This window comes from Schistocerca piceifrons, chromosome 3 (genome assembly GCF_021461385.2).
Source record: "Schistocerca piceifrons isolate TAMUIC-IGC-003096 chromosome 3, iqSchPice1.1, whole genome shotgun sequence".
Lineage (NCBI taxonomy): Eukaryota > Metazoa > Arthropoda > Insecta > Orthoptera > Acrididae > Schistocerca > Schistocerca piceifrons.
Window position 1 is genome coordinate 539,910,492 of NC_060140.1, and position 16,845 is coordinate 539,927,336.

The window sequence follows — 16,845 nt, forward strand, 5'->3', positions numbered from 1 at the left end:
TGCCTTTGGTAACTGCTGATTCTTTCCCCCATAGGGCAGTCCTCCCCCCCCCTCTAAGGACAAGAGAGTGCCCTGAACCTCTGTCCGCTCCTCCGCTCTTTTTGAAAAGGCCGTTGGCTGAATGAGGGTAAATTCTTATATCGGAAGTCTTCGGCCGCTATTACCGGTGATTTTTATTCAAAATTTAACCGGTGGTGGTATTCGAACCCGGGAGCGAGGACGTTTCTATTTCTAATTAAAGACATTATCCCTAGAGCACGGGTGCAAGGAATGATAGTTATGAGAGGAATATCAGCAAAGATAAAACAAGGGCGGATAACAGTATGAGAGTAAGAAACGAGACGCGAAAGCTTGTAGGTGAATTTTGTTAGCTCGGCAGCAAAATATCAGGCATTGGCTAAAGTAGAGAGGATATAATGAGCAGACTGGCAGTAGCAAGGAAAGAATTTCCTAAAAATAAAAAATTGTTAACACAGAATATAAGTTCAAAAGTTCGAAACTCTTTTATGAAGGTCATAGTTTGAACCCTGCCTCGGGCATGGATGTGTGTGATGTCCTTAGGTTAGTTAGGTTTAAGTAGTTCTAAGTTCTAGGGGACTGATGACCACAGCTGTTAAGTCCCATAGTGCTCAGAGCCATTTGAACCATTTTTTCGTAGTTTGAAGAGTAGTCTACTATGGAATTGAAACGTGGACGATAAACATTTCAGACAATAATTAAATAGAAGATACTGGAGAAAGTTGAAGATACTGGAGAAAGCTGTGTGTGTAGCGAATATCTGACGAAGAGTTACTGAATACAACCGGACAGAAAGAAAATGTTATGCCACAACTCGCCTAAGAGAGGAAATCGGTTAATAGGGCACATTCTGAGCTTTTGACACCCTCCGTGACAAGCAGAGCTTCTAATTAAATTACGTGCCTATGGAGTATCGTGTCAGCTGTGTGACTGCATTCCTCATTTGCTGTCAGAAATGTTACAGTTTACAATAACTGACTGAAAGTCTTCGAGTAAAACAGAAGTAAAGTCTCACGTCCCCAACGGAAGTGTTATAGACCCCTTGCTGTTCCTGATATACGGTTTAGGAGACAATCTGAGTAGTACTCTTAGATTGTTTGCAGATGATGCTGTCATTTACCGTCATGAGAAATCATCAGATGATTAAAACAAATTGCAAAATGATTTAGATAAGTTGTCTGTATGGTTTAAAATGTGGCAACTGACTCTAAATCATGAAACGTGTGACGTCATCCACATAAGTAATAGAAAGAATCTGCTAAATATCAGTTACGCGATGAATCACGTAAATCTAAAGGCTGTAAACTCAGCTAAATGCTTAAAGATCACTATTATGTATTATTTAAATTGGAACGATCACATAGGCAATGTTGCGGGGAAGGCAAATCAAAGACTGCTGTTTATTGGTGGAACACCTACAATATGTAACAGGTCCAGTAAAGAGATTACTTAGACTACGTTTGTCCACCTCTTCTGTGCTTTGGGATCTGCATCAGGTAGGAGTAACGGAGGACATCGGAAAATTTCAAAGAAGGCAACTCTTTTGTATTATCACGAAATAGGGGAGAGAGTGCCACATATATGAGACACGAATTGGTCTGGCACTCATTAAAACAAAGGCGTTTTTTGCTGTTTTGTTCTGATGGACAACGAATGTTGGGTACAAAGGTTTTCCGCTCTAATGTTCACCTGAAGATATGGCTTTTAGTACCACGAAACCGTAGTGATCCAATAATAGAGGACTAAATACAGCTGAAGCGGTCATTAATACCCAAGATGATTTCCCTTCAGAGTATGAAAATAGTTTGTTGGGGCCCCCACATATACAGGAAGAAGTGAACACCATAATAAAATAAGGGAAATCAGAGCTCACAAGGAAAAATTTAAGTGTTCTTTTTCTCCGCGCGCTGTTCGAAAGTGAAACGGTAGAGAATTAAGTTGAAGGTGGTTCGATGAATACTCTGGCAGGCACTTAACTGTGAATTGTAGAGTAATCATGTAGCTGTATATGTAGATCTACATGAAGTAATCACCAATTTGCAAATGGAGGGATGTATGGTAAGGCAGGCTGTAAGTAGGTTCATATGGATGTAGTTTTCAGAAGTTATAGGGAAATGAGAGGCTTGAACGAGATACATTAGTGTGTAGAGCCGCATCAAACCACTCTTGAAATTCAGGGTAAAGCAACAAAATATAGGTGCAGAATGTGCGTACGATTGTTTGTGTGTGTGCGCGCGCGCGCGCGCGCGCGCGTGTGTATGTGTGTGTGTGTGTGTGTGTGTGTGTGTGTGTGTGTTTGTGCGTGTGTGTTTGTATGCACTTATCCTTGCTAGTGTTAAGAAATTATATTGATAGACGTGATGAGTTGGATGAGACGCTGCACGTATGCGCAGTGGGTGGAGCTCGAAGGTCGGAGGTCGCTGGCGGTATCCGTGTGTCGGCTGCACCGGCACGAGGACTGCGCAGAGCCGTGGCGACGGTTCAGCCGCTTCCGCCCTTAACGCACAGCGCACGATTCATCCCCTTCCCCTACCTCCCCGCCGCTCGACGCAGTCAGCAGCAGAGCATTCAGGTCGCGGTGCGCCTGACTCAGCCCACCCGGCCGTCACCCTCATTAAAATTCGCTGAGCCTTCTGCCGCGTACTTCTAGCTGAGTCAGATTTTATTCTCAGAGGACGCCCCCGCCTCGACTCAATCAGTCGTCTGCGGAATCTCACCAGGGCAGGCCGCCCCGACTTCCTGTTGCTTCTCGCACTACTTCAGTTGTTTTGCTCGGTTACAACGATCGATTTTTCCTTACCCTACTGGTGTCTAACGAGAGCTATAGGAACTTTACTACTTTACTGGCACATTATAAGGATGCCCATTTTAGTCCAAATGGCGGAATGGTTCCTTCGAAAGGGCACGACCGACTTCCTTTCCTAATCCGATGAGACCGATGACCTCGCTGTCTGGTCTCCTCCCCCAAAACGGCCCAAACCATTTTAGTCTTTAAACATTTTTAATATTACACCCGTGGTTTGGGGTAGTGTCTTTGATTCATAATGAAAAACGTCTTCGGTCCCGGGTTCGATCCCCGCCACTGCCTAAATTTTGATAAATAGTCAGCATTGGCGGCCGAAGACTTCCGGCATAGGAAGTCAGCCTCATTCTACCAACGGCCTTGTCAAAAGAGGGCGGAGGAGCGGATAGAGGTACAGGGTACTCTCTTGTCCTATGGGTGGGAAATTGCCCCTAAAGTCGGAAGAATCAGCAATGATCAACGACATGAGGATGCAGAAGGCAATGGAAACCACTGCATTAAAGACACGTAACGGGTATCCACAGGACATGTGGCCTGTAATTGAAGAAGTGTCATGATGATATCGCCATTGGCAAAAGGTTCCAGAATAGTCCCCCATTCGGATCTCCGGGAGGGAACTGCCAAGGGGGAGGTTACCATGAGAAAAAGATTGAATAATCAACGAAAGGATAACGTTCTACGAGTCGGGGTATAGAATGTCAGAAGCTTGAACGTGGTAGGGAAACTAGAAAATCTGAAAAGGGAAATGCAAAGGCTCAATCTAGATATAGTAGGGGTCAGTGAAGTGAAGTGGAAGGAAGATAAGGATTTCTGGTCAGATGAGTATCGGGTAATATCAACAGCAGCAGAAAATGGTATAACAGGTGTAGGATTCGTTATGAGTAGGAAGGTAGAGCAGAGGGTGTGTTACTGTGAACAGTTTAGTGACCGGGTTGTTCTAATCAGAATCGACAGCAGACCAACACCGACAACGATAGTTCAGGTATACATGCCGACGCCGCAAGCTGAAGATGAACAGATAGAGAAAGTGTATGAGGATATTGAAAGGGTAATGAAGTATGGAAAGGGGGACGAAAATCTAATAGTCATGGGCGACTGGAATGTAGTTGTAAGGGAAGGAGTAGAAGAAAAGGTTACAGGAGAATATGGGCTTGGGACAAGGAATGAAAGAGGAGAAAGACTAATTGAGTTCTGTAACAAGTTTCAGCTAGTAATAGCGAATACCCTGTTCAAGAATCACAAGAGGAGGAGATATACTTGGAAAAGGCCGGGAGATACGGGAAGATTTCAATTAGATTACATCATGGTCAGACAGAGATTCCGAAATCAGATACTGGATTGTAAGGCGTATTCAGGAGCAGATATAGACTCAGATCACAATACAGTAGTGATGAAGAGTAGGCTGAAGTTCAAGACATTAGTCAGGAAGAATCAATACGCAAAGAAGTGGGATACGGAAGTACTAAGGAATGACGAGATACGTTTGAAGTTCTCTAACGCTATAGATACAGAAATAAAGAATAGCGCAGTAGGCAGTACAGTTGAAAAGGAATGGACATCTCTAAAAAGGGCCATCACAGAAGTTGGGAAGGAAAACATAGGTACAAGGAAGGTAGCTGCGAAGAAACCATGGGTAACAGAAGAAATGCTTCAGTTGATTGACGAAAGGAGGAAGTACAAACATGTTCCAGCAAAATCAGGAATACAGAAATACAAGTCGCTGAGGAATGAAATAAATAGGAAGTGCAGGGAAGCTAAGACGAAATGGCTGCAGGAAAAATGTGACGACATCGAAAAAGATATGATTGTCAGAAGGACAGACTCAGCATACAGGAAAGTCAAAACAACCTTTGGTGATATTAAAGGCAACGGTGGTAACATTAAGAGTGCATCGGGAATTCCACTGTTAGAAGAGATAGGGGATCCAGTATTAGAATCGGAATTTAAAAGAGCTTTGGAGGACTTACGGTCAAATAAGGCAGAAGGGATAGACAACATTCCATCAGAATTTCTAAAATCATTGGGGGAAGTGGCAACAAAACGACTATTCACGTTGGTGGGTAGAACATATGAGTCTGGCGACATACCATCTGACTTTCGGAAAAGCATCATCCACACAATTCCGAAGACGGCAAGAGCTGACAAGTGCGAGAATTATCGCACACTCAGCTTAACAGCTCATGCATCGAAGCTGCTTACAAGAATAATATAAAGAAGAATGGAAAAGAAAATTGAGAATGCGCTAGGTGACGATCAGTTTGGCTTTAGGAAAAGTAAAGGGACGAGAGAGGCAATTCTGACGTTACGGCTAATAATGGAAGCAAGGCTAAAGAAAAATCAAGATACTTTCATAGGATTTGTCGACCTGGAAAAAGCGTTCGACAATATAAAATGGTGCAAGCTGATCGAGATTCTGAAAACAGTAGGGGTAAGCTATAGGGAGAGACGGGTCATATACAATATGTACAACAACCAAGAGGGAATAATAAGAGTGGACGATCAAGAACGAAGTGCTCGTATTAAGAAGGGTGTAAGACAAGGCTGTAGCCTTTCACCCCTACTCTTCAATCTGTACATCGAGGAAGCAATGATGGAAATAAAAGAAAGGTTCAGGAGCGGAATTAAAATACAAGGGGAAAGGATGTCAATGATGCGATTCGCTGATGACATTGCTATCCTGAGTGAAAGTGAAGAAGAATTAAATGATCTGCTGAACGGAATGAACAGTGTAATGAGTACACAGTATGGTTTGAGAGTAAATCGGAGAAAGACGAAGGTAATGAGAAGTAGTAGAAATGAGAACAGCGAGAAACTTAACATCAGGATTGATGGTCACGAAGTCAATGAAGTTAAGGAATTCTGCTATCTAGGCAGTAAAATAACCAATGACGGACGGAGCAAGGAGGACATCAAAAGCAGACTCGCTATGGCAAAAAAGGCATTTCTGGCCAAGAGAAGTCTACTAATATCAAATACCGGCCTTAATTTGAGGAAGAAATTTCTGAGAATATACGTCTGGAGTACAGCATTGTATGGTAGTGCAACATGGACTGTGGGAAAACCGGAACAGAAGAGAATCGAAGCATTTGAGATGTGGTGCTATAGACGAATGTTGAAAATTAGGTGGACTGATAAGGTAAGGAATGAGGAGGTTCTACGCAGAATCGGAGAGGAAAGGAATATATGGAAAACACTGATATGCAGAAGAGACAGGATCACAGGACATCTGCTAAGACATGAGGGAATGACTTCCATGGTACTAGAGGGAGATGTAGAGGGAAAAAACTGTAGAGGAAGACAGAGATTGGTATACGTCAAGCAAATAATTGAGGACGTAGGTTGCAAGTTCTACTCTGAGATGAAGAGGTTAGCACAGGAAAGGAATTCGTGGCGGGCCGCATCAAACCAGTCAGTAGACTGATGACCAAAAAAGAAAAAAAATATTACACTGTGACATACAGACTGTAACGTGTATCAAAACATGCAACGAAGACATTTCCGACAGGTCCGGAAACTTTACTTTTAATTTAATGGATTACATTTTTATAAGTGTAATCAGCGTTTCCTATCTTGTATACCACTTGGAAACACGAATATGGACGTAAGTGGCTTGAAGGCCATTGATGCAACTCCAAGAAAGACACTAATATTGTAACTGGTTTCACAACAAGTGCGTGAACTTCACGGCAGAGTACTTCGCTTGCGCGTCGTATACTGTCAACTAGGCAGCTCGGTGTCCCGCCCTAGTGAACTCAACTACCGCCTGAAAATTTCTTAACAGCCTAAACCTATCAGTTGTGGAAAATAAATTATAAGTACAGTCGAAGACGGAAAATATTGTTATTTAAAAAGTAACGACAAATTCTGAAATTCTGAAGTTTTATTATTGATCACTAGTTGGCTTTCCCGCCCGCCATCCCCTTTCCCTTGTGTTCTGTCCTTCCCAAACTAACAAACTTCATAACTTAACAAAATTGTGCAGACATTATAGGACAATAAATAAGTATTCGTACAGTGATCTTACCTCCGATAAATTCCTGAGAAACTCCACCTAATTGAGGCCGGGTACCGTGCAACAGTCCCTATAAAGAGGAAAGTAAAATGTTGAGGTATAAAATGATTTTTCACAAAATTATAACAATTATTTAAAAATTGCATAAGGGACAGTCAAATGAGAACGAGAAAGATGGACAAAAGCTAAGTAAATTGTTTATTACTTCAAAAGTAATTTCCCTAAGTGTTAATACATTAATCCTACTGTGGGACAAGAAGGTCATTGGTTGGTTGGTTAGTTTGGAGGAGGGGACCAAACAGCGATGTCATTGGTCTCATCAAATGAGGGGAGGATAGGGAAGGAAGTCGGCGGTAGCCTTCCAAAGGAACCATCCCGGCATTCGCCTGAAGCGATTTAGGGAAATCACGGAAAACCTAAATCAGGATGGTCGGACCTTGGTTTGAACCGTCGTCCTCCCAAATGCAAGTGCAGTTTGCTAACCACTGCGCCACCTCGGTTGGTGAAGATCATATGGTTTGTGGTTGCCCATGGAATCATGACGGTGTTCAGGGATGCACATCTTCTCCCGAGGCAAATCGACGCTCACGGATGTCTCTCCCTTCATGGCCCCAGAAATGCGGAAATCGCATGCAGAGACATCGGGACGGCACTGAAGACAAGTAAGGACTCTTCGCCAACACTTCTGCATAGTACTAGAAATAACCTTGTTAACATGTATCTTTCTATTAAAATTTTCTAGCAAAATGCAAGAGCATCACAAAGCAGTTACTGACAATAGAACGAAGCCAAAAAGAAAATAGTTAAGGATTACACACTACGTATTTAAACGATTTCGAGGAATGCAAAGTCTATATGGTAATTACAAATTACACTTATCAGGGATCAGTTAACTCTGAAGTGCGTTAACAGTCACAAGATTCAATAAAGAGAACGCACCTGCTGGTAATAAAACCAGTGTTCACAGTGCTTTGAGGAACACTTTAAGAGAGTTCAGATTTAATGTCACTTGCAGATAATGTCTGAACATGTGGAGCGAAAAGAATAATCGGTAGTAATCAAGTCTAGCAGAGAAGATTTAAAATCTGTGTTTAAATGATAAACTGAGGTAACGTAATACGCCACATTTGACGGAGAGATTTAGACCACGCAGAACATTGTATTGCCATTAATTTACTGCATCTAGTTTCTTTAAATGTATTTTACACATTATTAAAATTTTGTAAAAAATTGTTGCGGCTTTTTCCATGTTCCAAAACATTACATACATATGAAAGTAAACTAACGAAAAATAATTTATAATATTAAAAAATAACAATGGTGATGGAAATTATCTCAGAATTATCATTTAATGTAAGGGTGGTCGTTCGTAATTAGATAGGTAATAGTAGGTATCTCACAAAAAATGAATGTGGTATCGTTTTAAATACACTTTTAATTTCATGTCATAGATATATGTAATTAGCTGGTAGTCAAACGAAATACATTTCCGTAACCTCTGCTCTTTCAGGTTATTTGTTGATTATATCGAAATGCTTTTTTGGTATAGTATGAAAAATGCAAATTGCACTTACATGATTACAGTTAGTTTTTCTTTAAAAAGAATAAACGATGAGATCTTCATATATATTACTTTCGAAGGGAACGTTGTACGTTACTGAAAGGTGAATTAAAAGCTGCTTTAAGTCATAAAATAAAGAAAAGAATTGTTTCATTAGATGTGACTGTATTTTTCCATAATATTTCTATCAACAGATATTGTGTGTGTGTGTGTGTGTGTGTGTGTGTGTGTGTGTGTGTGAACAGAAAGCTAACTAATGCCCAAATGTGTTTTCCTACCTGAACTGAATTAAGAAATGGCTTGGTCCAAATGGCTCTGAGCACTATGCGACTTAAATTCTAAGGTCATCAGTTGCCTAGAACTTAGAACTAATTAAACCTAACTAACCTAAGGACATCGCACACATCCATGCCCGAGGCAGGATTCGAACCTGCGACCGTAGCGGTCGCTCGGTTCCAGACTGCAGCGCCTAGAACCGCACGGCCACTCCGGCCGGCACTGAATTAAGATTCTTCCCAGAAAGGGTGCACTATCAAATTATGAATCAGGGCTAAAGTAGGCCATGATTTCAATTTCAGTGGATTGCCCGAAGAGATCACAAATGAAATTCTACACAGAATACGTAAATACTGTCTAGGTGATAAGCTTTATTATATGAGTAATGCCGGTCAGCGCAGAAATATGGATCACTTCCATTTCTGTCACGAAACGAAACCCGTTTCGTAATATTCTGGGACACTACATCACAATCGATGTTTTCTGATCCCATTCACCTGTGGTAGTTATGATCAAGAAATGTCAAGCTTCAAAAGTCTCATGCAGGTATAATATCAGTTAATTCCAACGAAGCTTTTCATATTGTAAGAAGGGTATAATCATCATTCCACCTCAGCTGCACAGTATCGTCCGTTGTTGTACATACTTTGCGACCAGTTACGGTACTTAGGCACCGTCAAAGTTTACATTAGAGAGTGACTCGAATAAAAATAGCAAATCCATAATGAGGAATCAAAAAATAGCCCCAGTAGCATTTAACTGGTGTGCATGCTCTGAATAAAACGCCGGGTGCAATAGCGTCTTGCACGTGTTGAAAAACGCTGGCACAGAAACAGTAAAGTTACTGCGATGATAGCAGACTTGAAAATCTGAGCACCTTCCGCATTCACTAACTCCGAAAGGCATTTCCCCGAACAATTATCAGACGTTTGGACGACTCGGAGGAGAACTGTGAGGCGAGACACTTCGTGCTGATGAAGAAGTGGCACACACGGGATGTGCAGGTGGTCGCAGACGCTCCCAGTCCCACACTAGTTCTCCTCTGTGGGAATTCAAGCAGTTTGTAAATTGAGTGTTCCGGAGATCTAGGCGAAAAGTGATATATCAATCTTCTCCAGTGCATCATAAATAACATAATCTAAGATTTTGATTTGAGTCACCTTCGAAACGTCATATAATGACATGTCATCACGTTGGGCATAGAGCAAGAAAATGGCTGACATGCGAAAGTAAACACTGAAAAAATACTGAGGGATGAAACAAAGGTTAAATCATTCATAGAACAAGCGACAGCCACGGAGCCCCAAATCAACAAATTTTGTAAATTTGATTAGTCCTGGTAGTAGTTTGTAGTAGGGTATAATTGCAGACAACACAAAAAAAGTACCTCAATATGTCTCCGTGATAAACCATCAGTTCTTAACCATAATACTGCTATAATTACCAACTCTACTCCCCGAAGAGACATCGTAGAACGTTATAATAACGGCAGAAAGAAGTAGACGTTGATCAACAATGTTCATGCAACTACAAAGCAGGTTTCGCTTTCACATGCAACCCTAAAGTAGCCGTTAATTAAATAATAATGATACGTAATTTTTCATACCTCTCCTGCCGTCTGAAGACGAAAGAGATTGTTTTAAACTGCTAATGGCGCTATTTTGAATAAAATCAGTAATTAATAGCAGCTGTTCTTTTTATTTTGCTAAGAAATCAATTGAACTTAAATGGAGTTTCTGATTCAAAATTTCTTTCTGCGGTTGCAGATAATATCAAACGGGCCTGGAAATCTTACAACATTAATGCTTTCTGTGCTGTTAGCCTCTTATATTTTATTATTTAACTTTTGTTGAAGCGTTATTTACGTATTACACACTGAACACTTTTAAAATATCAGCATAAGTAATCACATATTTCCTGTACCATTCATATTTATCGTCTGGTTATCATACATTATTGTTCTGGTTAGGTAGTACAAGATCGCGCATATAACAAGAAAAGCTGGAAAATAGTAGCTGGACAAAGGAAGTATGAGAAATTATTGAATGAATGAAGTAATGTAGGTATTGGTTGTTAGAGTCGTGTTTAATTTATAAGTAAATTAACAAAATATTCACAGATCGCTTATGTACTCTTACTAGTTACCAAAGTGATTCTTGGGAAAAAATTTGATCACTTAACTGTTATAAATTTCATTTCCTTATTTTATTCGCCATTTAATAGCGAAATATTTGACTTATGATAAATTAATGAATAATCCAGTGGCTGTATCACAGGAGTTTGACCCCCGTTTCTTCACACGGCAAATAACAGTATAAGATGGCTGCTGTACATTATGGTTCAAAGTTCCTTGTAAAATAGAATGAATAGCATAGCCCTATTATAATAAAGTTAATTCACACTGAAAACAAGAATAAGCTCTTCTTTGTAATAATTTGATGTCTGTTACGTTCTCGAGTCCCGTTAACATCGAACGTGTCACCTCAAAACGTAACAGCGCACCACATGCTCTCCATTCCACATCCAGTAGAAAGAAATTAATGTAGGCGACCAACAATGCAATTTTTTCTCGAAACCCATTATGGCCTTGTTTAATCAGTTAACGGTAGACATTTTATTTAAATGATGATAAAAGATCCCAAGCCTTTGCGTTTCCAAGAACTAAGATGTGATCAAAATATGAAATAAATGTCTTTTGGGTTATAGTAGCTAAATAAAACCGAATAGTACGCTTTAAGTTTATATAGTCTCTAGTTGAAATTAGATAAAGTCGTGGCGAGCAGCGCAGACGAACAGCAAATGAAGCAAATATATTGTTGGTATATTTGACTTTATCATTACAAATCGCTACTTCAAAATATGAATTAATTTCCAACTTGATATAATTTTCATACGCATAGACAATATGCATCATATTTAAATAATTTATACGTCTCACAATGTGTTTCACTGCAGTAAAAGTTATAACTTTTGCATTAGAAAAATTAAAGTATGAAAGTAGTTCCTGATACTTATTATTTCTTTATTCAAAAAAGTAAAAAGGAGCAAACTAATATAGAAAACGTAATGTACAATAAAGTTCGTCTAGAAAAATATTGCTTTTTCTATTGAATAATTAAAACATTAAGCCCAGGAAAAGGTTGATACTGATAGAATCGACACTCATTTATACTGAATACATTTTCTGTGAAGTGGGAGTAACTCTTCGTTTCAAAAGACAGCCTGGATCCTCAAGTAATGGCAAGCTGAGTCATAGCTGATTGTCTCATTCAGCACGAAAGACACTTTATTTTTATCACGAGCGTCGCCAGTATAATTAACAGCTTAACGACATCACCATTTCCAGGCGTGCATGGACCACCTACAAGATGAGAATGAGTCACAATAGAAACAATGCCACCAGCCACACTTCTGAGAAGAGTGTACACGTTCTTTGAACACTGCGGACTCCCGTGGGTCACTTCTGAATCTTCTGATAACAGTGATCTCGGATCAATACATCAATACTTACGTGAATTGTATTGTGAACTTACATGACATGCTATATAAACCATGATAGAAAACAATTATCGCACACGATGGATAAAGAATCGCAATGGTCCCTCGCTTAACTATACTACTCGAATCAAGTTAATTACATCGGCAGTCTTTAATACCAAATCTTCCAACACCGATAATGCTATTTTCGGTCGCCAGCGCTCACTATGTAAGGTTAATCCCTTGAGACAAGTGGTGTAATTTTAAACGAAAATCATTGGCCCATCTGAAGAGTTGCGAAGACTCTGCGTTCGTTCATAAGGATTGTCGAACTGTAGGGAAACCAATGCAGAAATACAGACACCACACATAAATATGGTCTATCATCGCACAAACATTACGGCGACACTAAAAACGAAAGACGCGCATAGGACATTTAACACTTACATGTGAGGAGATTAGCTGCTGAAGGGTTACGGCAATAAGTATTCACATCCTTTAATAACCGTTTCAAACCTTTTACACTTTGACAAGTAAAGTCTTCTCTAATCGCTGTATTCATGCCGTCTAATAAACGCTCCTTCTTTACACTATAATAAATAAGCTTTAAACCAGTCCCTATTACACCCTTACAAACTTCTAGTCCTTTCTGGCAGCTAGTAAAACCTGCAAACTACAAACCCTCGAGTCTTTGACCGATTAGTATTATTCGCGCCCAACCATAAATGAAACTGCAGAGAGTTTAATAAGGCGGTTTACCTCTGACAGCGAGCGCTGCGCCTCCCCGTTCTCCAGCGGTCCTCGCCCAAGTCCCACCCTCGCCCTCCAGGCTGCTTCCAACTTCGCACGCCGCTGTCACCACTACACAATTATATCCACTGCCTTCCCTACTCTTTTCATTCCTATACCCCAATGAACAAATCGTGGCCTCTGACCACTTTTGATTAAGTGTCTTATAAACAGCCACACCTACAATCTGTCACAGGTCACTCAGATTCCTGCTACTCCCGCTGCCTCTTTTGCTCCACCCACATGAATTTTCCTTTATAGCTGTGGCCTGCAAACCGCAACTATTACTGTAACACTTGGCAGCTGCCGACACACTCCCATTTTGGACTCGCAAAACAGACCGTAGTTCCCAGAACTGCTGTGGTTCCATGGTTGCACAGCAACTACAGGAGCCGCAAGGCGTCTTGACAAACAATTCCAGGAACTGGTTGAATTCTGTGTGTCTAGCATTCCCAGGGCTCTCGTCACCGGGCGAGCGGCCAGCCACCCTCTCCGTCGCGGGAAACCATTATCTAACCAGCTCTTCTCCTCGTGGCCCAAGCAGTAGCTTTCCTCTGTGCTTCCTGTGCTGTATACCAGCATGACAAGCATCAAGCTTAACTACATCTCTAGATTGTAGTCCCGCTAAATGAGTGGTCACAGAATGTGTGACAGCTTTTGCAACTGTATGCTTCTTTGAACATAATCTCCTTCTGCATGGAGCAGAAGCTTTGGTATAGGGTAAACATAAGCATCTGAGACACAATCTGGGAAGTGTCTTCATCACCTACCATCAGTATTAAGGTAACCAGGTAATTACTCAGTCTGGTACAGAGATTGCGTTGCTGCTAAATTTTGAACAACAACAGAAGTTAAGTGGTAACTTTGTCCACAGAATGGTTTTGTTTACATAGATTCTTATAAAAATCGAATTATGTGCATTACATTCAAATCGATACAATTGAATACCTACAGCAATAAAGTAATTTTTTTCAGGCGGTTTATTGTCAACAGAATATCACACACAACTGGATTTCATCTTCCTTTAAAAAATTTGTAGAAGCTGTGGACCTGTAGTATAATCATATAATTGACACAGAATTGGGATGCATTATAAAATATTTGTCCTTTTATTTTAAACAGTTAAGAAACGCACTGCATACGTGGATTGTTCAATAAGAAACGCAACACATTTTCTTTTCTCAGCCAGTTACCGCTGAGAAAATTCGGAGTTTGTTGTGGGATATTGTGGACTATTCCAACTTCATCCACTATTGCTTCATAAAGTTCAGATGCTTGGCGGCGCTGTACGCAAGCCCTCAAAATGGCGTCTTTAACGGATATCAATTCCAAGCCTACAGGTGTCACTGAGATTCTTTTAGCGCAAGAACAGAGCGTCCCAGGTATTGATAGACGCTTGCAGAATACCTACAAAAACCTGGCAGTGAACAAAAACGCGTTGAGTCGTTGGGCGAGGTGTCTGTCATCATCGCAACATGGACGCGCAGCAGATCTGTCCGATCTCCCACGTGCTGACCGCAGCACACAGATGTGACTCCTGCAATGTTGAAACGTAAGGACACTCTCATTCGAGGTGATAAGCGGATCATAATCCAACTTGTCGCTGCGCGTCTGGACGTCCCTATTGGTAGTGCTGACACATTCGACAACCATTTGGAGTACTCAAAGGTATGTGTCCACTGGGTTCCTCTTCGCCTAAAAAAAGACGATGAAGACCAACGGAGGAACATCCCTGATGAAGCGCTTGTGCGTTAAGAGGCTAACGGAGACATTTTGTTTTCTCTCTCCCTTTTTTTTTTCGAACATCGTCACGGCGACGAAACATGGCTTCATCATTTCGAAAAGGAAACAAAACGGCAATCCTTGGAGTGGAGAAATATCACCTCCATTCCAAGAAAAGTTCAAAGCACCACTCTCAGCCGGTAAAGTCATGGCGGTGGGCTTCTGGGCGGTAAAGAGGCTCTTCTGTTTAATGTACTCAACTTTGAAGTGTGTTGTGCTACCCTCAAGAAATCGCAGAAAGAACTACAGGGTGTTCTTCACCACAAAAATGCAAGCGATCTTCTCCTTATCCTTGATAACATAAGGCCTCACACAAATTTGCGCACCCGAGAGGAGCTCACAAAACATCACTGGACTGATCTTCCTCATCCAACCAACAGCCCAGATATCGTACGTAACGACTTCTATCTGTCTGGCTCATTGAAGGATGCACTCCACGGGAGCAGTACGTGGTTGATGGGGATGTTGTTGTTGCAGCGAGATGTTGGCTCCGAAGTCGACCGGTAGAGTGGTACCAGGCGAGCATACAGGCCCTCTCAGTAAGATGACGTAAGGTTAGCGCACCGTACAGAGCTTATGTTGAAAAATAAGGTTTTGTAGCTAAAAGACTTGGGACTAATTGCTTTTAGAAAAAGAAGTGTTGCATTACTTATTAAACGCCCCTCGTAATTCAAACGGGCCCGTGGTTCCTTTACAAAATGTCAGTTAAACTGACATCCCAAAACAGCAACCTGAGAAGCAAAAACTCAAAGAAAATGCCCAAAATGGCACTGTAGGATCATAGTTTAAAAGTGTGTGAAATCCAATGGCCAATTTTTTACACGAAAGTAAGTAGTATGGAACATTTTATTGAAGAATTATCGTCTACAAACTTTGTCCAAGAGTCTCGCAGTATTTGTTGATTCTAACAGAAATGAACGTGAAAAAGGATTTCTCAGGTATACGTATTTACAACTGTTGTAACGGTACAGTTACATTCACTTCTTTTTATTCCTCCAAAACTGAAAGACGTTGTGTGAAAAATGAAACTATTGATGGGGGATAGAAGAAGGGAACAAGCGTGCTTAAAAAGTTTCATTTTCCACGCTGCCAAAGAACATACGAACCATCACTCAGTATCGTATACCAGTGAACTGAGTACCTCGAAAATTGATGGAGATCGTGAATAATAGTCGCAGAATACTATGAAACGATCTCCACAGCCTGCTGATGTTGCTTTAAGAAGAGACAATTAACGTTTTATCTTAACTTAGTAAGTTGCTGCTTCATATTCGGAGTGGACTGACGAAATTTAGTCCACCATGCTATAATGTTTGATTAACTGCCTTAATTCTGAAACTTACGTACTCAACAAAAGCCAGTTTAAAATGTATTTAATGAAAGAATAAAAAACTGAACGCCATCTGAAGAAACGCAGAAGACCCAAAGGTACCGACTATGACCGACTGAAGATACTGGAATGGGCAGCCTTTGATGATGTCAGCTTTGTAGCGATACGGCCGAAACACAGTTCTCTAGCGACCCAGCTCCGCATGCACCGACTCCCGCGTATTTGCCGTTTCTGCTTCGCAAAATTGCAAATTATGTTACTGTTTGTTGATTATTATTTACTCTTGATACTGAAAGAATGCTACTCTCAGTAATACTATAGTATTATCTTTAAATTACTTCAGACCTTTGGCTTCAAAAGAGTTTGATTAATATATTTTAACAACACACTGTACTGTTTCGACTCTTTACAAAAAGAGAAGGTGTCACACTCATTCACAATGATACTCATAAATGATTGTTTTATACCTATTTTTTTATCAAGTAGATTCGTTCAGTATCGCCATTAAATTTTTTGACACACACAGATATTCGCAAACAATGTTTTGTACTTTACAGAAGCATTTTTTCAGTCAATCACTGTAATTCAAATTCGTACGTCCACTACACAATATACTTTTCTGTTTCATCACTAAATCACATGCACAGAGATACTGAAGAGATAATCATAAGATATTAAATGAGGAACACCCAAAACTCTGCAGATTAAACACACATACAAACATGAACCTTAAAGTCAAACGTCTTTCTTTTCCTTAGCAGATACTTCAAAATCTACAGTTAAATGGTCGTAGCAAA

The 16,845-nt window shown here is 40.6% G+C and overlaps 1 long non-coding RNA gene across 1 annotated transcript in view; it reads right to left on the reverse strand.

Moving 5' to 3' along the window:
* The window catches only part of LOC124790009, a 515,833-nt gene that overhangs the window by 242,292 nt on the left and 256,696 nt on the right, over positions 1-16,845 (reverse strand). Inside the window, exon 2 of the long non-coding RNA XR_007016200.1 lies at positions 6,846-6,903. This is a non-coding gene — a long non-coding RNA (uncharacterized LOC124790009). The remainder of the gene's footprint in view (positions 1-6,845; positions 6,904-16,845) is intronic.